We start from the raw sequence: 24,453 nt of genomic DNA on the forward strand, positions 1-24,453 counted from the left end.
CCTGCAGGAGCCAAAAGCGGGCCCAGGGAAGCCCACGGGCAGTCCGGCGTGGTCTGGGTGGACCCGGGAAAAGCCCAAGGGGCTGGCAGCCCAAGTTACTGTCCTTACCCTGCTCAGCCTCAGGGGAACAGGGTTCCACCCCAGCCCTTGGTGGCATCATCAGGGCCAGTAGAGTGCCTCCCACCTTCTCAAGTCTCCTATCCTGGGAGGAAAGGAGGGGAAGAGATGGAGAATAAGCGACAGTGGGGAGTGAGGCACCATCTGACTCCTCTCTCATTTGCCCAGAGCTTGGTTGTGGGGATGTTATAGTGAGTCCTCCTAGAGAGCGGCAGGGGAGACAATGTCATCAAGCTAAAACCAGCTGTGGATGATGACCAGGAGGAAGAGCAGGCCAGGAACAGGTCAGCGACAAAGGGTTGTTTGCCCACAGTGGAACAGAAAGTCCCTAGAAGCCAGGAGTCCCAGGCTGGGGAGGGGAATTACTTCAGCCCCGGCTTTCTAATTAACAGCGGAGAAGGCTAGCGGCAGCAGCAGGAGGTTCTTTGAGTCCTGGCATTTTTTGCTTCCACAGATGGAGGGAGGGAGGGAGGGGGTCACGCCACTGGGCCAGGGCCGCCCACCGGGAAGCAGGATGGGACTTAACCTTGGGGTGATATTCAGGGGTCCCGGTTTTTCTCAAAAATGTCAAGCTATTATTCCAATCTCTCCCCCTGGGCCCCTTTTTACTGCTAGGAAAGTGGAGGCAGTAGGTTTCTCAGGCTCGGCCGGGTAGAGCCAGATGGTCTGGACTGGGGCGGGGGCTCAGTTTGGCGGCGCTCCCCACCTTCTCATATCCCACTCCTCCTTCCCAGGTTTGTTTTCTACACGTTCCCAGCCGGCCCTCCCGGCTGCGGACCCCGTCTTTATTCCGACACGCCATCTCCCCGAGGACGACGATCGTGTCTTTTATATGTCTGTAGTAGTCTCCTCGGTGCTCAGTCTGCCACTGGTCAGCGGCTAGCACCCTGCCATTTTCGGAAGTACAACACTGTCCTCCAAGGAGCCTGGGCCCCGAGAGTCTCGGGGTCTCGACCGCCTATTTCCACGGGAATCGTAAAGCCGCCCTGAACCTGCCGGCTTGAACTGGTCCGCCAAAAGCGGTGGCAGATCGCCTCTCCCCGAATCCTCGGTTATTTTGGATCAAAAGCAGGGGTCCCGGCTCCCGGGATCCCTCAGAAAAGAAACACTGGTTCTGAGAAGGCTCTCATCCTCTTGTCTTTAAGATGCATTTTCATGACTCTTCTTTTTTGCAGGCTCAACGGTTCATCGGGCAGACGCGTGTAAAGATAGGCATTGGCAGACAGTCGGAGATTTCATGATGGAGAAGAGCCCCTGTCCTCCGGGGAAAGACGATAAGGTAAGCGACCTCCGAGCACTTGTTTATTCCTAGCTCTACGGCCGGGTGAAGAAGCGGCAGCAAACCGGATGTGCTCTAAAGGAGTCTGGAACTTTTTCCCTCAGAATCTCCTGCCACGCCTTGGATTTTTCCTTTAGGTGACCACCATGGGAGATTTTCCTGAGGGGAACGGGACAAACAGCTTTAAACAGCTTTTAGCCCAAAGGCACCCTTTACAGTCAAACCCTTCTTCTCTTCACATTGAAAGACAGAAAAAAAGAGGGGAAGAACACAGCAACTGCAAAGGGAATCCCCTTTGCAGGTTTTCTTTAGGTAACAGCGGCGGAGATGGCCCGGATTTACGTGAAACCGTCGTTTCGGCCTCAAGGTAAGTCTTTGCTAGGAGTTTTTTCCTTTTTCCTTTCTCACAGCAGAGAGATAAAGAGGAAGGCCAGACGTAGCACTCCATTTTAATTTCCCCCCCAAAGTTTGATTCTTCCACAGCCAGAAGCCCAAGGTGGGATTACAATCCCCAACCTCTGGCTCTGGTGGCCAGGCTCTTCCCTCCTGCACCCCTCGGCCTTTCCTCCTCCACACTCCTACCCTAGCATAGCTTTGGGTTTACTTGCACAAAAATGATTAATACGGAACACCTGGTATTCCTTCTTTCTCCAGTTTTAGCAGGCCCTTGTAGATCAATCAGTTGAGGACTCACACCATCTCCTCCTCCTCGAAAGAAGGGATGATAGTATACATCCTCAACTGACTTATCCAGGAGGTCTGGCTAAGCTGGAGGAGGAAGGAATAAAATTAATTTAGCCGTCAACTTCTGGCCAAACCCTGAGTTCCTCCAAGCTTAATCAGGATTATTCCTTCCTCCTCCAGTTGATCAAGACCTCAGGGCTGACCTTTAGGACTTTGTTGCCAACTTGTACTTCCCAAGCGCTTAGTACAGTGCTCTGCACACAGTAAGCGCTCAATAAATACGATTGATTGATTTTAGCTTTGCGGTGCAGCTAAACTGGAAGAGGAAGGAATAAAAGTTTTATTTTCAGTTTCATTCCTTCTGCCCTCAGTGTAGCACTTTCTCACAGCTGATTTAGCTTGGAGGTCCTGCTAATCTCCAATGGAGCAGGACCTCCAAGCTAAATCAGCTGGGTCAGTTTGATTCCTTCCTCAAATTTAGCAGAACCTCACAACAGCTAATGTTAGTTTCATTCTCTCCTCCTAAAGGTTAATGAGACTTCACAGCTGATTTAGCTTTGAGATCCAGCCCAATTGGAGGAGGGAACGTATAAATTCAGCTCACTCTGTCCATTCTTTCTTCCTTCCTCTTTCAGTTTAGCAGCACCTCTCAGGTAGGCAGGTTGATTTCTTCTTTTTCTTTCTCCTTCAGCTCCTCAGGGCTTTAAATCCAAGGCAGTTTCATTCCTTCCTCCTCTAGGGTACTAGGGCCTTGCAGCTGACTTATCTTTGAGGTCCTGGTGCCCTGGAGGAGGAAAGCATAAAACTGGTTTAGCTTTGAGGTGCTGCTAAAATGGAGGAGGAAGGAATAAAACTGTCAGTTTTGTTCCTTTCTCCTCCAAGGTCTTAGAGGTGTCTTGGTGTTTAGGCAATGCAAAATTGGAGGAGGAAGGAATCAAACTGACTTAGCTTTGAGGTGCTGCTAAACTGGAGGAGGAAGGAATAAAACTCATTTGGTTTTGAGGTGTTGGTAAAATGGAGGAGGAAGGAATAAAACTCATTTGGTTTTGAGGTGCTGGTAAAATGGAGGAGGAAGGAATAAAACTCATTTGGTTTTGAGGTGCTGGTAAAATGGAGGAGGAAGGAATAAAACTCATTTGGTTTTGAGGTGCTGGTAAAATGGAGGAGGAAGGAATAAAACTCACTTGGTTTTGAGGTACTGGTAAAATGGAGGAGGAAGGAATAAAACTGTCAGTTTTGTTCCTTTCTCCTCCAAGGTCTTAGGGGTGTGTTGGTGTTTAGGCAATGTATAATTGGAGGAGGAAGGAATCAAACTGACTTAGCTTTGTGGTCCTGCTAAATTGGAGGAGGAAGGAGTAAAACTAATATTTCTTTGAGGGTCTTGCTAAATAGGAGGTATGAATAACACTAATATTTCTTTAAGGTCCTGCTAAAATGGAGGAGGTAGGAATAAAACTCATTTGGCTTTGAGGTGCTACTAAACTGGAGGAGGAAGGAATAAAACTGTCAGTTTTGTTCCTTTCTCCTCCAAGGCCTCAGGTGTCTTAGTGTTTAGGCAATGCAAAACTGGAGGAGGAAGGAATCAAACTAATATTTCTTTGAGGTCTTGCTAAATTGAAGGAGGTAGGAATAAAACTAATATTTCTTTAAGGTCTTGCTAAATTGGAGGAAGTAGGAATCAAAAACTAATAATGTCCTGCTAAAGTGGAGGAGGAAATAAAAAAAAAAAAACCAAACTGACTCAGCTTTGAGGTCCTGCTAAAGTGGAGGAGGAAAAACTGAAGTTAACTTAGATTTAAAGAAGAGAGAGCAAAAACAAACACAACACTCTCTTTGTCTCATTGCCTAGTTTGAATTTCCCTAAAAAGTTAAATTTCTCATCACCAACCCCAAGGTGGGACTTGAACCCCCAACCTCTAGCACTGTAGCCTGCCATCTTACCTCCTGTGCTATGGAGGGCTCTTCTCTCAGCAGAGCTCACTAACACACCCTTATCTCTTCTTTCCCTACCTACCCACTAAAGGACCCCCGCATTCCTTCCTCCTCCAGCTGAGCGGGCCCTCCTGGGTAAGGCAGTTGAGGCCTCCCACCATCTCTCGCTCCTAGGGAAAAGGAGTTGCCCAAAATGAACTCCTCCCTAGGAGGAAGAGACGATGGTCTATGTCCTCAACTGCCTTACCCAGGAGGTCCCGCCAAGCTGGAGGAGGAAGGAATGAACCCTAACTAAATTTTTAGGTGCTGCTAAAGTGGAGGAGGAAGGCCTAAAATTATATTTAGCTTTGAGGTCCTGCTAAACTAGAGTAGGAGAATATAAAGTTAAGTTACAAGTTTTTTAACCTATAAAAATCTTAATTTTAAATTTTGGTCCTGCTAAACTGGAGAATAAAGGAATCTCACTTAGCTTTGAGAATTTTGTTTAAATGGAGGAGAAAGGAATAAGACTGACTTGGCTTTGAGGTCGTGCTAATCTGGAAAATTTAATATAATTTTATATTAAAAATTCACCTATAAAAATTTAATAATTTTAAATTTCAGTCCCGCTAAACTGGAGAATAAAGGAATCTCACTTAGCTTTGAGAATTTTGTTTAACTGGAGGAGAAAGGAATAAAACTGACTTGGCTTTGAGGTCGTGCTAATCTGGAAAATTTAATATAATTTTATATTAAAAATTCACCTATAAAAATTTAATAATTTTAAATTTCAGTCCTGCTAAACTGGAGAATAAAGGAATCTCACTTAGCTTTGAGAATTTTGCTTAACTGGAGAAGTAAGGAATAAAACTGACTTGGCTTTGAGGTCGTGCTAATCTGGAAAATTTAATAAAATTTTATATTAAAAATTTCACCTATTTAACCTATAAAAATTTAATAATTTAAAATTTTGGTGCTACTAAACTGGAGAATAAAGGAATCTCACTTAGTTTTGAGAATTTTGCTTAACTGGAGGAGTAAGGAATAAAACTGACTTGGCTTAGAGGTCATGCTAATCTGGAAAAGGAAGGCATAAACTGGAAAATTTAATATAATTTTATATTAAAAATTTCACCTATTTAACCTATAAAAATTTAATAATTTTAAATTTGGGTCCTACTAAACTGGAGAATAAAGGAATCTCACTTAGCTTTGAGAATTTTGCTTAACTGGAGGAGTAAGGAATAAAACTGACTTGGCTTTGAGGTTTAGCTAATCTGGAAAAGGAAGGCATAAACTGGCAATTTTAATATTTTATATTAAAAATTTCACCTATTTAACCTATAAAAATTTAATAATTTTAAATTTGGGTCCTACTAAACTGGAGAATAAAGGAATCTCACTTAGCTTTGAGAATTTTGCTTAACTGGAGGAGTAAGGAATAAAACTGACTTGGCTTAGAGGTGGTGCTAAACTGGAAGGGAAGGCATAAAACTGGCTTGGCTTTGAGGTCTTGCTATACTGAAGCAGGGAGGGATAAAACTGATTTAGTTTTGAGGTCCTGTTAAATTAGAGGAGAAAGGAATCCAACTGACAGCTTTGAGACGCTGGTAAATTGGAGGAGGAAGGAATCCAACTGACTTAGCTTTGAGGGCCCTCTAAATTGGAGGAGGAAGGAATCTAACTGACAGCTTTGAGGTCCTGCTGAACTGGAGGAGGAAGGAATCCAATTGACAGCTTTGAGGTCCTGCTGAACTGGAGGAGGAAGGAATCCAATTGACAGCTTTGAGGTCCTGCTGAACTGGAGGAGGAAGGAATCCAATTGACAGCTTTGAGGTCCTGCTGAACTGGAGGAGGAAGGAATCAAACTGACTTACCTGTCTGGTCCTGCTAAACTGGAGGAGGAAGGAATCAAACTGACTTACCTTTCCGGTCCTGCTAAACTGGAGGAGGAAGGAATCAAACTGACTTACCTTTCCGGTCCTGCTAAACTGGAGGAGGAAGGAATCAAACTGACTTACCTTTCTGGTCCTGCTAACCTGGAGGAGGAAGGAATCAAACTGACTTAGCTTTGAGATGCTGCTAAACTGGAGGAGGAAGGAATCAAGCTGACAGCTTTGAGGTCCTGCTAAATTGGAGGAGGAAGGAATCAAACTGACTTAGCTTTGAGGGCCTGCTGAACTGGACGAGGATGGAATCAAACTGACCTACTTTTCTGGTCCTGCTAAACTGGAGGAGGAAGGAATCAAACTGACTTATCTTTCTGGTCCTGCTAAACTGGAGGAGGAAGGAATCAAACTGACTTAACTTTGAGGTGCTGCTACACGGGAGGAGGAAGGAATCAAACTGACTTAGTTTGATTCCTTCCTCCTCCAGTGTAGCAGGGCCTCAAAGCTGACTTAGCTTCGAGGCCCTGCTACACGGGAGGAGGATGGAATCAAACTGACTTAGCTTTGAGGTCCTCCTGAATTGGAGGAGGAAGGCATCAAACTGACTTAGCTTAGGGGTCCTGCTACACTGGAGGAGGAAGGAATCAAACTGACTTAGCTTTGAGGCCCTGCTACACTGGAGGAGGAAGGAATCAAACTGACTTAGCTTTGAGGCCCTGCTACACTGGAGGAGGAAGGAATCAAACTGACTTAGCTTTGAAAGTCTGCTAAACTGGAGGAGGAAGGTATTAAATTGACTTAGCTTTTCAGGTCCTACTTAACTGGAGGAGGAAGGGAAGCAGCGTGGCTCAGTGGAAAGAGGTCATGGGTTCGAATTCCGACTCTGCCACATGTCTGCTGGGTGACCTTGGGCAAGTCACTTAACTTCTCCGAGCCTCAGTTACCTCATCTGTAAAATGGGGATTAAGGCTGTGAGCCCCACGTGGGACAATTTCATCACCCCCCAGCGCTTAGAACAGTGCTCTGCACATAGTAAGCGCTTAACAAATGCCATCAAAAAAAAAAAAAAGATTTACCTTTGTGGTCCTGCTGAACTTGAGGAGGAAGGTATGAAACTGAGTTGGCCTGGATGTCCTGCGAAACTGGAGAAGGAAGGAACAAAACCAAATTAGCTTTGGGGTCCTGCTAAACTGGAAAAGGAAAGGAAAAACTGATTTGGCTTTGAGGTCCTACTAAACTGGAAGAGGAAAGGATAAAGATGACATAACTTTAAGGTGCTGCTAAGCTGGAGCAGAAAGGGATAATACTGATTTTTATTATTATCATCATTATCAACTAAACTGGAAGGGGAAAGAATAAAATTGACTTAGCTTTAAAATCCCATTAAACTGGAACAGGAAGAGATAAAGGGACTTAGCTTTGAGGTCCTAAAGTGGAGGACAAATGGCTAAAACTGACAACTTTCAAGTTCTCTGAACTGGAGGAGGATGGGATACAACTAGCCTTGAGGTCCTGCTAAACTGGAGGAGGAAGGAATCAAACTGAATTTTGTTCCTTTTTTTAAGCCCTCCTTAGGTGCCAGGCACTGTACTATGTGACTTTGGGCAAGTCACTTAACTTCTCTATCCCTCAGTTACCTCATGTGGAAAATGGGGATTAAGACTGTGAGCCCGCCCGTGGAACAACCTGATCACCTTGTAACCTCCCCAGCGCGTAGAACAGTGCTTTGCACGTAGTAAGCGCTTAATAAATGCTATTATTATTATTATTATTATTATCCCCACTGTTGTCCTTCTCAGGGCTGGCGCTTCCCTTGGCCAAGTCCCGTGGATGACACAGCACCCTTTGTGCCGCTTGCTCCTTCTGGAGGAGGGTGTCTGATCCACTTTATCAGCACCCTTGTCGCGACAGTCTTTTTCCTCAACATGGTTTCCTTTACCTTGGGGGAGCACCCCTGGTCTACTCTGCATGATGTTTTCCGAGGCTTAAATTTAGGGCCAAATTTGTTCCTGCTGCTTTTTTATTTTTTTGAGCTAGAGAGATCAATGTCAGCATTTCTAAACCACACCCGAGCAACTGCAACTGTTCCCCAAAAACTTTTCCTTCAAGAAAACACTCTGTGCTGCTGCGTTAAGACATCAAGGGCCAGGCCGAGGCGTGGGAGGGTGCTGAGGCCCTTAGGAAACCTATGAAAAACTGGAACGTCAAGCTAAAGAAAATGAACTCCCAGGAAATACATATTCTTCCCAACAAAAAGCAGCAGCTGGCTGCCTTTTTTCCAAAGAAGTAAATTATGGCTTTTTAAAGATTTTCAGATTATAATATTATGAAGAGAGAAAGATGTACTTGGTTAAAAAATGCATTTAAAATGGAAAACTATATTTGTAAGTTATTTTGGGGGGGGGGCGCTGGGGGAATGGGGAGGCGGAAGAGCTTTAGCAATTCCCTTGAAGCTGGTTTCATTCTGTTTTTTGGTGGTTTTTTTTAATTTGGGACTTTTCACGAGAGAGTAAATGAAAGCAACCTATTTTTCACGCAGATTGCACATTTTTGCATCTTCAGTGGAGTAACGGGTGAATCGGGGTAAAAGCTATTTTCACTGCCATAAAAGTGCTCTGATGATGTAATTCCTAATAAGGGGTAGAATGAATATTTCAAAATAAATGTTTGTTTGTGCTCATTGGTTGCAGCATTCTGTCATTTACAAACCTAGTCTTAGCTGGTGGATTGTAGACAGGGAAGACAGCTCCCCCGGCCCAGAACCGGTCAACTGCTCACACCCAAGGGAAGCACTGTGGGTCAGTGGTTAGAGCCCGGGTCTGGCGTCAGAGGACCTGGGTTCTCCCTCTCTCTCTGCCACCTACCTGCTGCGTGACTTCGGGCGAGTCACTTCTCCTATCTGTTCCTCTGGTCCCCCCTCTACAAAATGGGGATTCAACACCTGTTCTCCCCCCTACCTAGACTGAGCCAACATGTAGGGCACAGTTAACTTTTATCAACCCCAAGGCTTGACACCTAGTAGTGCTTAATAAATATAAATATCACAATTATCATTCCTGAAAAAGGCCATTCTTACCCAGAATGGTTTGAAGCAGGAAGACGCTAGCGGCAGGGTGGCAGTGAAGGCAGCAGCAGTGAGCCGGCGGGCTCAAGCCAACAGGCCCCATCACCTGCCCGGGTCTGGAAAGCAGTGTGAGACAGAGCTGTTCGGCGGGAGTGTTGCCGTCTCTGGATGGAATCGCCGTCTCTGGATGGAATCGCCGCCCCTGCCAGAGGAAAACAAAATCAACTGTTACCTGGCCTTGTTTGAGTCACCAGAACGAAATGAACGTCAATGTAAACTGGAACCCAAACCTGCCAAGTGGCAAACTTTGCTCGGGCACTAAAACTGGACTGGCGAAAACCCCAATGTTGCCTGTCTCCTTTTGGACTTAAAAAACTGTGTCACCCATCATTCTGCAAAATGGTATTTTATGCTGGTCAACTGTGCACTCCGGAAATACGACAGCGACAACTACTGGGTGGCAATGGGGCCTGAGGCAGCGCTTGTCTGCTGTGTGAGCTTGGGCAAGTTGCTTCACTTCTCTGTGCCTCAGTTTCCCTATCTGTAAAATGGGGATTAAGACTAGGAGCCCGGTGTGGGATGGGGACTGAGTCTGGCCCAATTATCTTGCATCTACCCCAGTGCTTAGTATAGGGCCTACAAAATACTTAACAAATAAGTCAGCACTTAAAAAATATCACAGTTTTCTTTATTATTAGTAAGTCGGGGAGATGGAGAGTGTGGCTATTGAATCCACCTGTAATGTGGTCTGGCCCTCTCTGGGGTCACCTCCTCCCTCACCGCTCGCTGAACACTAGCCCAGCTATAGCCTTCCCAACAGTAATGGTTTTCAGGATTTGCCTCCACGGTGCAGACTCCCGGGATTAGAGAGGTGGGGGTAAACTTCTCTGGCAACCGTGCTTCTGACAAGGAATGTGGCCTAGCAGAAAGAGCCTGGAAGTCAAAGGAACTGGGTTCTAATCCCAGCTTCACTGCTTAACTGCTGTGTGACCCTGGAAAGGTCCCTCCAATGACCTCTGTACATCAGTTCCGAAGTCTGAAAAATGGGGGTTTCATTTATTTCAAAATAAATGTTTGTTTGTGCTCATTGGTTGCAGCATTCTCTCATTTACAAACCTAGTCTTAGCTGGTGGATTGTAGACAGGGAAGACAGCTCCCCCGGCCCAGAACCGGTCAACAGCTCACACCCAAGGGAAGCACTGTTGCTCAGTGGTTACAGCCCGGGTCTGGAGTCAGAGGACCTGGGTTCTCCCTCCGTCTCTGCCACCTACCTGCTGCGTGACCTCGGGCGAGTCACTTCTCTTATCTGTTCCTCTGGTCCCCCCTCTACAAAATGGGGATTCAACACCTGTTCTCCCCCCGCTACCTAGATTGAGCCAACATGTAGGGCACAGTTAACTTTTATCAACCCCAAGGCCTGATACCTAGTAGTGCTTAACAAATATCACAATTATCATTCCTGAAAAAGGTAATTCTTACCCAGAATGGTTTGAAGCAGGAAGACGCTAGAAGCAGGGTGGCAGTGAGGGCAGCAGCAGTGAGCCGGCGGGCTCAAGCGAACAGGCCCCATCACCTGCCCGGGTCTGGAAAGCAGTGTGAGAGAGAGCTGTTCGGCGGGAGTGTTGCCGTCTCTGGATGGAATCGCCGCCCCTGCCAGAGGAAAACAAAGTCAACTGTTACCTGGCCTTGTTTGAGTCACCAGAACAAAATGAATGTCAATGTAAACTGGAACCCAAACCTGCCAAGTGGCAAACTTTGCTCGGGCACTAAAACTGGACTGGCGAAAACCCCAATGTTGCCTGTCTCCTTTTGGACTTAAAAAGTTGTCACCCGTCATTCTGCAAAATGGTATTTTATACTGGTCAACTGTGCACTCCGGAAACACGACAGCGACAACTACTGGGTGGCAATGGGGCCTGAGGCAGCGCTTGTCTGCTGTGTGAGCTTGGGCAAGTTGCTTCACTTCTCTGTGCCTCAGTTTCCCTATCTGTAAAATGGGGATTAAGACTAGGAGTCCGGTGTGGGATGGGGACGGAGTCTGGCCCAATTATCTTGCATCTACCTCAGTGCTTAGTATAGGGCCTAGAAAATACTTAACAAATAAGTCAGCACTTAACAAATATCACAGTTATCTTTATTATTACTAAGTCGGGAGCCCGGGAGATGGAGACTGTGGCTATTGAACCCAACTGTAATGTGGTCTGGCCATCTCTGGGGTCACCTCCTCCCTCACTGCTCGCTGAACACTAGCCCAGCTGTAGCCTTCCCGACAGCAGCGGTTTTCAGGATTTGCCTCCACGGTGCAGACTCCCAGGATTGGGGAGGTGGGGGTAAATTTCTCTGTCAACCGTGCTTCTGACAAGGAGTGTGGCCTAGCAGAAAGAGCCTGGAAGTCAAAGGAACTGGGTTCTAATCCCAGCTCCACTGCTTAACTGCTGTGTGACCCTGGAAAGGTCCCTCCAATGACCTCTGTGCTTCAGTTCCGAAGTCTGAAAAATGGGGGTTTCAATACCTGTTCTCCCTCCTACTTAGACAGTGAACCGCATGTGAGACCTGATTATTTTGTATCTACCTCAGTGCTTAGAACAGTGCTTGGCACACAGTAAGAGCTTAACAAATCCCACAGTTGTAACATATAACAGCGTAACTGGGCTTGCACACTTAGTGTTTTCATCACCACTTAACCACCAAAGAGATACCAGTGGAATCTAAGGTAAAAACGTAAATGGTTCAGGTTATTTTGGAATGGAAAATGCACACACAACATTTCTAACCCTGAGAAAAATCAGTGTTTCATTGTGTAAACCACTTTAAAAACAGCCCCCATCTACTTTTGAAGAGTTATAGTTTATGCCTTCAAATCCTTCAAAGACTGCGGTTCTTATTAAAATCTGAGGCTATTTGTCCAGAACAGTCAAGAGCAGGTGAGGTTCACTGGAAAATGGTAGCCCCAAAATGGGAAAGAAAAATGGGAAGCAGTGTGGCATAGCGGATAAAGCCTGGGAGCTAGAGGACCTGGGTTCTAATCCCAGCTCTGCCAACTGCATGCTGTGTGACCTTAGGTAAATCACTTAGCTTCTAAGTGTGTAAAGCCACACTGCTTTACACCATCAGCTCGTTATGGGCTATTAATTCTATTGTATTGTACTCTTGTTCAAGCTCGTTCAAGCTCTCATCCTATCCTGTCTGGATTACTGTATCAGCCTCCTCTCCGATCTCCCATCCTCCTGTCTCTCCTCACTTCAATCCATACTTCACGCCGCTGCTCAGATTGTCTTTGTCCAGAAACGCTCAGGGCATGTTACTCCCCTCCTCAAAAATCTCCAGTGGCTACCAATCAACCTACGCATTAGGCAGAAACTCCTCACCCTGGGCTTCAAGGCTGTCCATCACCTCGCCCCTTCCTACCTCCCCTCCCTTCTCTCCTTCTACAGCCCAGCCCGCACCCTCCGCTCCTCTGCCACTAATCTCCTCACCGTGCCTCATTCTCGCCTGTCCCGCCGTCGACCCCCAGCCCACGTCATCCCCCTGGCCTGGAATGCCCTCCCTCTCCCTCCCCACATCCGCCAAGCTCGCTCTCTTCCTCCCTTCAAGGCCCTACTGAGAGCTCACCTCCTCCAGGAGGCCTTCCCAGACTGAGCCCCCTCCTTCCTTTCCCCCTCCTCCCCCTCCCCCCGCCTTACCTCCTTCCCTTCCCCACAGCACCTGTATATATGTATACATGTTTGTACACATTTATTACTCTATTTATTTTACTTGTACATATCTATTCTATTTATTTTATTTTGTTAATATATTTTGTTTTGTTCTCTGTCTCCCCATTCTAGACCGTGAGCCCACTGTTGGGTAGGGACCGTCTCTACATGTTGCCTATTTGTACTTCCCAAGCGCTTAGTACAGTGCTGTGCACACAGTAAGCGCTCAATAAATACGATTGAATGAATGAATGAATGAAACCCAGGAATCAGAAGCCAGGCGATTGCACATACCTCGTTTGTGGTTGTCCATGGCACGGAGGCTGCAGGGAGGTTGGAACCGGGTCTCCAGCCTTCAGTCTTCCCGCGGATGGCTCTGGGGACAGAAATTTGCCCATCACTCAGATGCCTCGTGTGAAAGGTCCAAACTTTGCCCCATTCACTGGACGAGTTCGTATCTCATCTAATCCCCCACATCAAACAGCTACTCCGCCGTCGCCCTCTTTACCCGACCCCTCCCATTGGCTGTGAGAAACCTCAGCTAAACATGTTTTCTCCTTGGGGTTTCCAGGACCAACCACACCTGAAGATCTCTAAGGCGAGAGGCAGGGCAGACCCTGAAGGTTCCCGACTGTTCTAGAGAGGCCAACGACAGCCTCAAGAACGCCAGACGTCCTTTTGCCAATTCCCCCTCCTCCCACTCTTTCCCGATGGGACCGAGTAGGGAACAAGCCAAAGTCTGACTCTGCTCCTTTAACGTACACTTCTTGCATTTTCTCACCCATGTCTTTCTGCTAGTGTCCGTTATTATTTACGACGGTCAAGAAGCACCATGGATAGAGCATGGGACTGGAAGACCGAAGGACCTGGTTTCTAATCTCGGCTCCGCTACTTGTCTGCCGGGTGACCCCGAGCAGGATGAAGGGGAAGAGCTCTGCCACGTACCGGGGGTGTGGTACTCCACGAAGAAGAGGGCCAGGCGGCTGTTCCCAAAGGGATTGATGGATCTTAGTGTAAAGGTGACTACCAGGAAGGTGAAAATGACGTCCAGAGGGTCTTCAGGGGAAGTAGTAACTGACCTAGAACCAGTAAAGAGGTAAGAGGAGGTGAGCCAAGAGCAGGGGGCAGATCCGCCAGCGCAATCCACATCTCCTGAAAACAAGCCCAGGTCCTCCTCTCCACCACCCTCCTGTGCTTAGTGTTCAGGAAATTCTCTCGGTCCCAGAGAGCAGCAGATGGTTCCCTTAAATTAAACCAAATTTGACACTTGATAAAATTCAACATGAAAAACATGTTGCTGTCTGCTAAACCGAGCTCATCTCGCAGGGAACCCTGCAAGGCCAGAGCGGGAGTTTATTCACTACTTTTTGAAATGAAATGGCAATCAGAGGGGAGTACCAAACCGCCATTTTGTTATGCACCAGAGGAAAAACAGCCTGAGTTTTTACAACACAGCTGTCTGCTGGGATTCCCCAGTAGAGCAGAAAAACAGAACGCGCACCAAACAGCTTTCATTTTCATGACTTTGAGGCTGTAATCAATCCCGAGAGCTATTTTCCTCCGATGAACTCAGCGCTGAGAAACAGGGTGGGCCTCATGGAAATCACACAATCAGTGGTATTTATTGAGCTCTTACTGTGTGCAGAGCACTGTACATGTACAACAGAGCTATAAACACATTCTCTGCCTGCTACGAAGTACTAGACTTTAAGCTCGTTGTGGGGCAGGGAATGTGTTTGTTGTACTGTTCTCTCCCAAGCGTTTAGTGCAGTGCTCTGCACACAGTAAGCCACTCCATAAATGCACTGACTGACTAGGAGATGACTGTCTAGAGGTGGAAAGAGCACGGTCAGCTCCTAGTCGGCTGACCACTCTGCCACCGGTCTCTTGTGGGACACAGGGCAACTTCTAGACTGTGAGCCCACTGTTGGGTAGGGACCGTCTCTATATGTTGCCAACCTGTACCTCCCAAGCACTTAATACAGTGCTCTTCACACAGTAAGCGCTCAATAAATACGATTGAATGAACTTATGAACCCCACGTGGGACAACCTGATGACCTTGTATCTACCCCAGTGTTTAGAACAGTGCTAGGCACATAGTAAGCACTGAACAAATACCATCATTATTAATTTGCTCCTTGAAGCCTGCTCCAGCTCCTTTTCACCCCTACATTCCAAATGAGAAGCTACCTCTTATGCTTCTACACTTTTCCCACCTTGAACATTTGGATTCAAAACACATCCACACAACCCTTTAGAGATCTGGTGTATTAGAACGCCGAATTCAAAAGAAGCCTATGATCACTGCCTCCCCTCCCCAGAGTGCTACCCCAGGCTTTATTTTTGTTTGAACAAACAAGTTTTTATCATCTCTCTACTGCTTAAGACTAACCTGAAAATGAGTAGCAGCAGTATTTCCCCAGAACATAAAATAGATAGGGGGAAGAATGGGTGGAAAGTGAGGCATTTTATTTTTTGGTAGATACAGATCAAGCGTTGGATCTTGCTAGCCTATGGAGCTTTGGATGGAGTGTCAGATTTTATGGCGCCAATCTAGTTTAAATGATTTGAACTGTTCTTGCTGCACAAAGCCGCAGGAAGAAAAAAAAGAGGTTCTTTTGCAAAATGACGAATTACCTTCCAGATATCTCCAGATATGGTGAGTCATTCAGGAATAAGAATGAAAAAGTCTGGATAGACTTAAAACCTCTCCCAAAATGGTTTTGTTAGTCCTCAAGTTACCCCTAATGGGAATATTGGCAGCAAACTCCACTTCTTCTCTGGTCTCTACTCTCTCAGTGGCACACACATCCTAGTAGTAACTACCATGTAGGGCTAAACAATCTTCCCCTGTGCTGAAAGGACTGTGGAGATCTTTTCTGTAATAGATGTTCTGCAGACTTTTAGCCCTCCATGTGGTAGGCACAAATGTTTTTTATCTCTTGAACACATTGAGAATGGAGCCCAAAAATATTTCTAACTTCTCCATTCTGGCCATCAATAACTTCTCACTACCTTCCACTCAGTCCTCCCAAGAGGAAGCAATTGCCTCACTTCAGTTCAGCAACAATATAAGGCAGTAATGGGTCTTCAGAATAACCAAATCAACAGTTCATAAACCCTACCCAGGAGGGCTCCAAAGCCCGTTGTAAATTTGATCTATCATTGCGGGAGGTCCCAGGGAAGAGGTTTCTGATTAGAATCAGACGGACTGGCAGAGCTGAGAATCCTATCAATTGTGTGCTGGAAGGGGGGCATTCTGGGCATTATAGTGAAAAGCATCAAACACTTGAAAATGGCATCACCAACCAAAGAAAGGAATAAGGGACATACGTTGCCTCCTCCTACACAGCTCAAAGAGGTTTTCCCCCACATCCCTAACCAGGTTTCATCATATTCATCTCAACCGGGTTCGCTTACCTCCAACTGATTCACCAAAAGCTCTGGCCAGTTCTGCCACTGGGGACATTTGTCCCTGTCGTCAAAAGTGGTCTCATTGGATGTCCAGCAGCATTGCTCGTGACTGTACCAGAAGGCTGAGAAGCAGACGCCTTCTTTCAGGTCCGTCATCCAGTCCACAGCTAAATCTATAACTTCCGCCAAAGTGCCTGGAAAGGAAGCCATATTCAGTAAGTAAGGTGAAAAAGATACCCTCATTTCATGGAAAAGCATTTTTCTAATGGTTCTTTGGGAAATACAACACTAAACACTAAACATGAGAAGCATTGTGGCCTAATGCATAGAGCACAGGCCTGAGAGTCAGAAGGATCTGGGTTCTAATCCCGGCTCGGCCACTTCTCCGCTGTCTGACCTCGGGCAAGTCACTTCACTCCTCTGTGCCTCAGTTACCTAATCTGAAAGACGGGGATTAAGACCGGAAGCCCCATATGGGACAGTCTCCGTCCAACCTGATTAGCTTGTATCTACCCCAGCGCTTAGAAGAGTGATTGACACATAGTAAGTGCTTAACAAATACCATCATTATTGTCTTATTTTAAATTGATTGTGGTATTTGTTAAGTACTTATTATGTAACAAACACTGGGATAGATACAAGATTGGCCAATCAATGGTATTTATTGAGTGCTTTCTGTGGGCAGAACACTGTACCAAGCACATGGGAGAGTACAGTGTGGCTCAGTGGAAACAGCACGGGTTTGGGAGTCAGAGGTCATGGGTTCAAATCCTGGCTCTGCCGCTTGTCAGCTGTGTGACTCTGGGCAAGTCACTTAACTTCTCTGTGCCTCAGTTACCTCATCTGTAAAATGGGGTTTAAGATTGTGAGTCCCACATGGGACAACCTGATCACCTTGTATCCTCCCCAGCGCTTAGAACAGTGCTTTGCACATAGTAAGCGCTTAGCAAATACCAAAATTATTATTATTATTACAATACAACAGAGTTGGTAGACATGTTCCCTTACACAATGAGATAATCAGAACAGAAACAGTACCTGTTGCACATGAGGTTCACAGTCTGAGGGAGAGGGAGAACAGGTATTTCACCCCCGTGTTACAAATGAAGAAACCATGGCACAGAGAAGTGACAGTGATTCTACTCTCTGCCAATAAAGCAAGAGCACTGTGGTATGGCAAGGCACCCTCTGGGCTCAGCAAGGGAGTGGCCCTTGTTGTCTGGCTCGTAGTCCAGTGGTTCTTCTGTCATTTCATTCATTCATTCATTCAATCGTATTTATTGAGCGCTGTGTGCAGAGCACTGTACTAAGCGCTTGGGAAGTACAAGTTGGCAACACATAGAGACAGTCCCTACCCAACAATGGTGCTGCTCCAGCTTCTTCCGTAAGGCTACTAAATATGTCTTAGAGAGGTGTTGAAGGATAGAATGATAACCATGGCATTTGTTAAGCACTTAGCTCGTGCTGAGCCCACCCTAAGCGCTGGTGTAGATACAAGATCATCAGGTGGGACCCAATCCCTGTCCCACTTGGGGATCCCGATCAAAAGGGGAGAGAGAACACGTCCTGAGTTTTGGGGAAGAGGCAACTGAAGCACCAAAACGTAAAGTGACTTGCCCAAAGTCACACAACACGCAGGTGTCAGCAGAACCCAGGCTCAAGCTCTTTCCACTAGGAAACGCTGCTCCTCAAAGAGGCGAAGCAGGAAGCAGAGCAGTCAGCTACCATCATCATCATCAATCGTATTTATTGAGCGCTTACTGTGTGCAGAGCACTGTACTAAGCGCTTGGGAAGTACACCCAGTGAGTCATTCTCCACTTGTAGCAGGGGCTGCAGGGCTTTTGGCTATCTTATGGACTCTTCTGTGGGTCAAACCTGAGGGTTTCCTCCCAGACCACATACCTTCCTCTGTCTGTCTGTGTCACAGGATTTCTCCCTGAGCCAGTCGATGGTGTGGAAGTCCTCCTATGTCCCAACACCAGCAAAGGGCTCATCCAAGAAATCCATCAGGTTGCCAGAACTGTTCATTTCCCCAGCATTCACCATATTTGTAGTCCCTGCTTCAGAGATGAGGCGATTGAACCATCTTAAGTGTAATTCCAGCCTTCCTGCTTAGCAAAAAATCCTGGTTTTAACCATTTTTGTGGCAGTGAACGATAGCAGTACTGCGCCACATGAGGTCTCCCTGTCAGAATATCTACAGTTAGGAGGAAAACTAATAACCCTTTTTTAAGAGTGGCTTTCATAAGAATAGGTACAGATTATGGAGGCAAATAGTGGGGCAAATGGACATTACAAGTAGAATTTTCCCCAGAAGGGCTCCAGATAGACAGTTGAAACCTGATCATAAAAACTATTGAGTGTGTATTTTCCTAGGGCCTCTCTAAGTATTTCTACAGCAGGAAGAGTAACCACTGGCAGATTACATGGCATTTTAATCAAATTGAAAAGTGCCTATGGGCAATGTTGGGCTATTCACCATACAAGTCATAAAGGAGTTGTCTTGATTGATTTATTGACCTTCTGTGGAAACACAGCCACATTAAAACTTCGAGAGGTTCTTAACGATTTGAAGTTTGAGCAGTGCCAAGCCAAAAACTGTACCCATTAAGGAGTCCTTTGGGAAGTACCATAAAGTAAAAGACAGTAGCAACCAGGATGCTGGGAAAACACAGAACACCAATGGGAAAAATAAAGTCCAGGGATCTGGTCAGCAGAGTTCCAAATCTCTTGTTCTGAGATGCTGATCAGGGAAATGGACAGCATGGCATTAGTTCTTTTTTATGGTTGGTTTTTTTTAAGTTGAGGTTACCAATATCAGATATCATTTGAAAGAAACCCAGAAGCACAATTTGGTAGCCAAAATCAACAAAACAAACCCCCCCCAAAAATATTCAAGAAGTATATAAAAGATCATTCAGATTAAAAAAGAATTGGGTCAGAGTTTCTAGCCAGTACCACCTTACAGTCAATCTACCAGTGGTATTTACTGAGTGCCCACTGTGTGCAGAGCACTGTTCTAGCACTTGTGAGAGTACAACAGAGTAAGTAGACACAATCCCTGCCCTCAAGGATTTTGATTACACCTAACCTCTCTCTGTGAGACCCAGAACAAAATAATTCCTTTGAACCAGAACACACTGCACACATGGTTAAATCTCAGTTATCAGTTGAGTCTTCTTCAAATCTAGGAGGGTTAAATATTTATATTTGCACAAGTGCCAGAACATAGGTATGGCATATTCAAATACTTTTTATCTTAGTATCTTTCTTGTAATTTAAGGTGCTTTAAAATATTCATGTTATAAAATCCATCAATTTTCTTATCCTACCCCACCCAGATCAAGCACAGCAAAAATCCCTAAAGCAATACAACTGCTTTCAAATGAACATTTACAACTTTTTCCTTTTTTAAAGGTACTTTAAGTAGCCTGCTGTTGTGCAGTTAAGCAACCATTAATAATAATTATGGTATTTTGCTAAGCACTTACTTGGTGCAAATCACTGTTCCAAGCACTGGGGTAGATACCAGTTTGTCCCACATGCGGCTCACAAGTCTTAGTCGGAGGGAGAACAGGCCATTTCTGTTGTATGGGAGGGTGAAATGGAGATCGACCCTCCCAAAAGCAGGATGAGCAGCTATGGGCAGACAGTTTTCCTTAAAGAAAAATTTCTCTATATTACTCAGCCATCTAGTAGCACCCTGGAGTACAAATTGTAACCAATCAGGCTGTCAACAAGAATTCACTATCCCTCAGGGCACAGAGGACTGACTGCCTTCACTAAAATCGGAGTCTCACTTTTTTATTCCATTCCTAATTTCTGGAGAATTCTATGCAGTAACCTCTCTTGGTGCAGTAACTTCCTACTCCTTGAAGAAGTGCGGGAAACAGTCCTTGACCCTGATTCTCCATTTACACTATGCGCCCCATGTCGGGCAGGTACTTTGTCTGATGAGATCGTTCTGAATGTGCTTAGAACAGTGCTTGGCACATATGAAGTGCTTAATGCATAGAAAAGCAGTGGGCGTGGGAGTCAGGACTTGGGTTCTAATCTCCACTCTGCCACTTGCCTGCTGTGTGACCTTGGTTAAGTCACCTGTGCCTCAGTTCCCTCATTTGTAAAATGGGGATTAAGACTGTGAGCCGTACTGTGGGACAGAGACTGTGTCCAAACCGATATCCTGTATCTACCCCTGTGCTTAGAACAGTGCCTGGCACATAATAAGCGCTTAACAAACACCACAATCATTATTATTATTTTACTGTATTGTTATATTATTACTAATTCTCATTAAGATAATCGGAGCAGACACAGCCCCTGTCTCATGTGGACTGTAGCTTCTTCTTAGACTCTAAGGTTCTTGTGGGCAGGGAGTGGATCTATTAACTCTGGTGTACTGTACTCTCCCTTAGTAGATTGCTCTGCACACAGTAAGTGCTCATCAAATTCATTCATTCATTCAATTGTATTTATTGAGCGCTTACTGTGTGCAGAGCACTGTACTAAGCACTTGGGAAGTACAAGTTGGCAACATATAGAGACAGTCCCTACCCAACAACGGGCTCAGAGTCTAGAAGGGGGAGACAGACAACAAAAGATATTAACAAAATAAAATAAATAGAATAGTAAATATGTACAAGTAAAACAAATAAAGTAATAAATCTGTACAAACATATATATAGGTGCTGTGGGGAGGGGAAGGAGGTAGGGTGGGGGGGGATGGGGAGGGGGAGAGGAAGGAGGGGGCTCAGTCTGGGAAGGCCTCCTGGAGGAGGTGAGCTCTCAGTAGGGCTTTGAAGGGAGGAAGAGAGCTAGCTTGGCAGATGAACAGTGGGAGGGCATTCCAGGCCAGGGGGAGGATGTGAGCTGGGGGTCGACAGCGGGACAGGCGAGAACGAGGCCCAGTGAGGAGGTTAGCAGTGGCAGAGGAGTGGAGGGTGCAGGCTGGGCTGTAGAAGGAAAGAAGGGAGGTGAGGTAGGAGGGGGTGAGTGCTCTGTGTTCACCGCCTTCCTAATTTTTCAAGAATACATAAAGCAGCATCTCAAAAAACATTGAGTCTCAGTGAAAAACCCAAATTACTGTTTCACGTAAAGCACTCTTCCATCACAGAAGAGCTGCAACAAAAGTAGTGAATGGGGCAGAAGATACTAGTCAAAGATACAGATTTATATTCATAAATATTAATTGTGAATGGAAATATCAATATTCTTCTTGCACCATTGCTACAAAAAACACCATATGTTTAGTGCTAGATTCCCTGAATAAGGATTCATACCCACGTAGTGAAGGTGGGGGTGCATTTTTGGTAACTGAGTAAAGGACCCTAAGTAATGTCCAAAAAATATTTTAGTGAATAGATTTCTAAAAGCCCCATGTCATGCTAGAACTGAAAAGTTACCTGACCTTTCTTCATATACAGCTGAGTCACTGTCACCTGTAGCAAAACCAAGGAAATTATTCCGTCAGAATCTGAAGAGGACCACAAGTCGCTCTTTCCAATGAAAACCACTGTATTCTTAAAGAGGATGTTAAATTTGTACCTTGGGTTTTCACGATGAACAAGCCTGGGGCTTTGTTTGATGATACTTATCATGAAACCATTTAAAAAAATTCAAACACATCAGCTAAACAGGGAGAAGAAAAAATCCTTTCTAGCACTACTTGTCGAGGGGGTGAAAGTCAAGAAAATACAGTTGGAGCAGAAAGAGAATTTGGATCTTCGAAAACCTATTAAAGAAAACTCCTCACAGAGTGCAGGAGCCGCCAGAGCCCGTGTTCCAGGCTGTCTTTCCTTCTGTAACGACTCCCTCTTTCCACGCCTTTGAAACCAGATTTGCTTTTTTTAAGAAGGTGCAGATTTTAGGAAGCCTGATGGACACTCTAAACGCAGCCATTTTCATTGTTGGAAAAAGAGAGCTCCTTGTCCCTCTCCTTAAGGATTTTAAAAATCCCATCAAGAATTAAAAAAAATTCTCACAAAGTGAAGATATGCATCTGTCTTACCCCCCTTGCTTTTTCTTAATGCAGTTTTAACCCCCAATTTCTTACCTCTCCATCTCTGACTGTTCTCCCTTCTTGTTCACTATTGTGAACAGTCAGTTAAAAGCCCTTAAAATAGGGCCTGCTCTGACTCACGGACAATAGGCCTCCTTCAGTTTTAAAACCCCACCTGGCAGCACTCTGCCGGAGATGTCAGCCGGAAGGTACATGAAATGCCAGCATGCAGCTCTGGCACCTGCACTTCCTTTCCCTCCACGGCCATCGCCCGGCCTGCTTTGCCCATGGCAGCTCTCCGTAATGGAGAAGGCAACCCAGAAAGAGATAGGCAAATATGCCTTTGCAATAATGCCTCTTACCTGCAGTGCAACACCGTTTAGACTAGCCTCCCAGATTTGGAGAGCATCCTTCTGAGTGGCGTGGCTGCAAAAAACAGTGATGTCATGGGAGGAAGCAGTAACAGTCACATGCCTGAAAACAAGGTGGGGGGAGAGGGAGGGAAGGGAGCGGGTTTGAGAGGGAAGAGGGAGAAAGAAGGGACGGAAAGAAAGAAAGAAACAGAGGGAGAATGAGAGAAAGGGAGGGAGAGGAAGGGAAAGAGAAAAGAGACAGGGAAGAAGGAAAATGTGTAATCCTCCAGGATTAAAGTAGCAATGACAGATTTTCTTCTCACATTAGTCATCTATAAGAGCAACTAATTTACATTTAGATGCCTCTATTTAAAAAAAAAACTGATCCAAATACAAACGTAAGAATGGAATTTTGGGGGGCAGTATGGCCTAGTGGAAAGAGCACAAATCTGGGGGTCAGGGGATCGGGGTTCTGTCGCTTATTTGCCTGCTGTTTGTTTCTTTTTCTTTATTTTTGGTTTTTTAGGAATTTGTTAAGTGCCAGACACCGTACTAAGTCCTAGGATAGATAGAAGTTAATCAGGTTGGACACAGTTCATGTACCACATGGGGCTCACAGTCTTAATCCCTATCTTTCAGGTGAGGTAACTGAGGTACAGAGGAAGTGAAATGACTTGCCCAAGGTCACACAGCAGACAAATGATGGAGACAGAATTAGAACCCAGTTCCTTCTGACTCTCAGGCCAGGGCTCTATCCACTGCGCCACGTGAGCGTCTTGAGGGCCAGGGACTGTGCCTGGCCTGATTTACCTGTATTTGTCCCAGCACTTAGAACAGGGCTTCATTTGTTCATTTAATGATATTTATTAAGCGCTTACTGTGTGCAGAGTGCTTAGCAAATACCACTATTATTATTAATATTTTAGTTTGTACAGGCACCTCTAAACCAAAATCTCATGCTTATCTAGAATTTACGGGAAACTCGAAGGCACTGATCATAACACCACAATCTCAGTAGCTGTGTCTGGTTAGGACGTGAGGTGAATCCTCTGAAAGATTCCTCTGTCATCAGCCAGTTCCTGGTCTTCTGCTCTGACCTCAGAGCCGGGCTCCCGATTTGCCCTCCTCACAATCCAAGCAGAAGAACTAACCCTGAAAGCCCTGCCAGTCCCATGACCCACTCCACATATCCTCCTTCTCCTTGATCCACCTCCACAGCTCATCTCCAACTCCTTTCAGCAGTCAGAAACCTGGCTACTTTGTTGGATTTAGCCTGCTGCATCCAATCTCTTAGTTGACGATGATGATGATGCTATTTGCTAAGCACTTACTATGCGCCAAGCACTGTTCTAAGCGCTGGGGTAGATACAAAGTAATCAGATTGTCCCACATGGGGCTCACAGTCTTAATCCCCATTTTACAGATGAGGCAACTGAGGCACAGAGAAGTCAACTGACCCAAAGTCACACAGCTAAGTGGAGGAGCCGGGATTAGAACTCGACCTCTGACTCCCAAGCCCAGGCTCCATTAAGGCATGCTCCTTCTTAGTTCTTCCCCAGATTTTAGTACAGTACTTTGAATACAGTAACCCTCAAAAAATATTAACACTACTGTTGAATCTTGTCTCGGAAAACTAATCAAATGGTGGTTTGGGTACTGACAGAGATGCGAAAGCTTTCTTTCAAATTCTTGTTTGGAGTCTGTGAGCCCGTTTCTAGACTGTGAGCCCGTTGTTGGGTTAGGGACCATCTCTATATGTTGCCAACTTGTACTTCCCAAACGCTTAGTACAGTGCTAGGCACACAGTAAGCGCTCAACAAATACGATTGATTGAATGAATGAATGAGTCTGGACTAATGTGAGTCCTGCCTGAGAGGCCCAAAGAAACACTGCAATCCTCCTCTGTAGTCATTCACCCTGAGCTACAGAAAGCCCTAAGAATGTTGGCAAAGTGATTTGAAATCTGCAGAAAAAATACAGTACACTGTATGCTGAGTATTTACTATTTAAAAATATTAGTAAGCAAAACGTAACAGTACAAATTCA

At 45.6% G+C, this 24,453-nt stretch overlaps 1 long non-coding RNA gene across 2 annotated transcripts; it reads right to left on the minus strand.

Annotated features, from left to right (window-relative positions):
• Positions 1 to 6,789: 6,789 nt before the first annotated feature.
• On the minus strand, positions 6,790 to 22,523 carry LOC119937546. 2 transcript variants are annotated; one of them, XR_005454153.1, is made up of 10 exons: positions 22,417 to 22,523; positions 21,464 to 21,494; positions 17,959 to 18,113; positions 16,062 to 16,249; positions 13,585 to 13,718; positions 12,934 to 13,015; positions 10,424 to 10,594; positions 8,957 to 9,146; positions 6,957 to 7,022; positions 6,790 to 6,829 (listed from the first exon to the last, which is right to left on the minus strand). It is a non-coding gene; the product is annotated as an uncharacterized LOC119937546 (long non-coding RNA). The 2 variants fall into 2 exon arrangements; XR_005454152.1 differs by lacking the exon at positions 6,790 to 6,829 and having other exon boundaries at positions 6,907 to 7,022.
• Positions 22,524 to 24,453: the final 1,930 nt, after the last annotated feature.

This window comes from Tachyglossus aculeatus, chromosome 15 (assembly GCF_015852505.1).
Source record: "Tachyglossus aculeatus isolate mTacAcu1 chromosome 15, mTacAcu1.pri, whole genome shotgun sequence".
Lineage (NCBI taxonomy): Eukaryota > Metazoa > Chordata > Mammalia > Monotremata > Tachyglossidae > Tachyglossus > Tachyglossus aculeatus.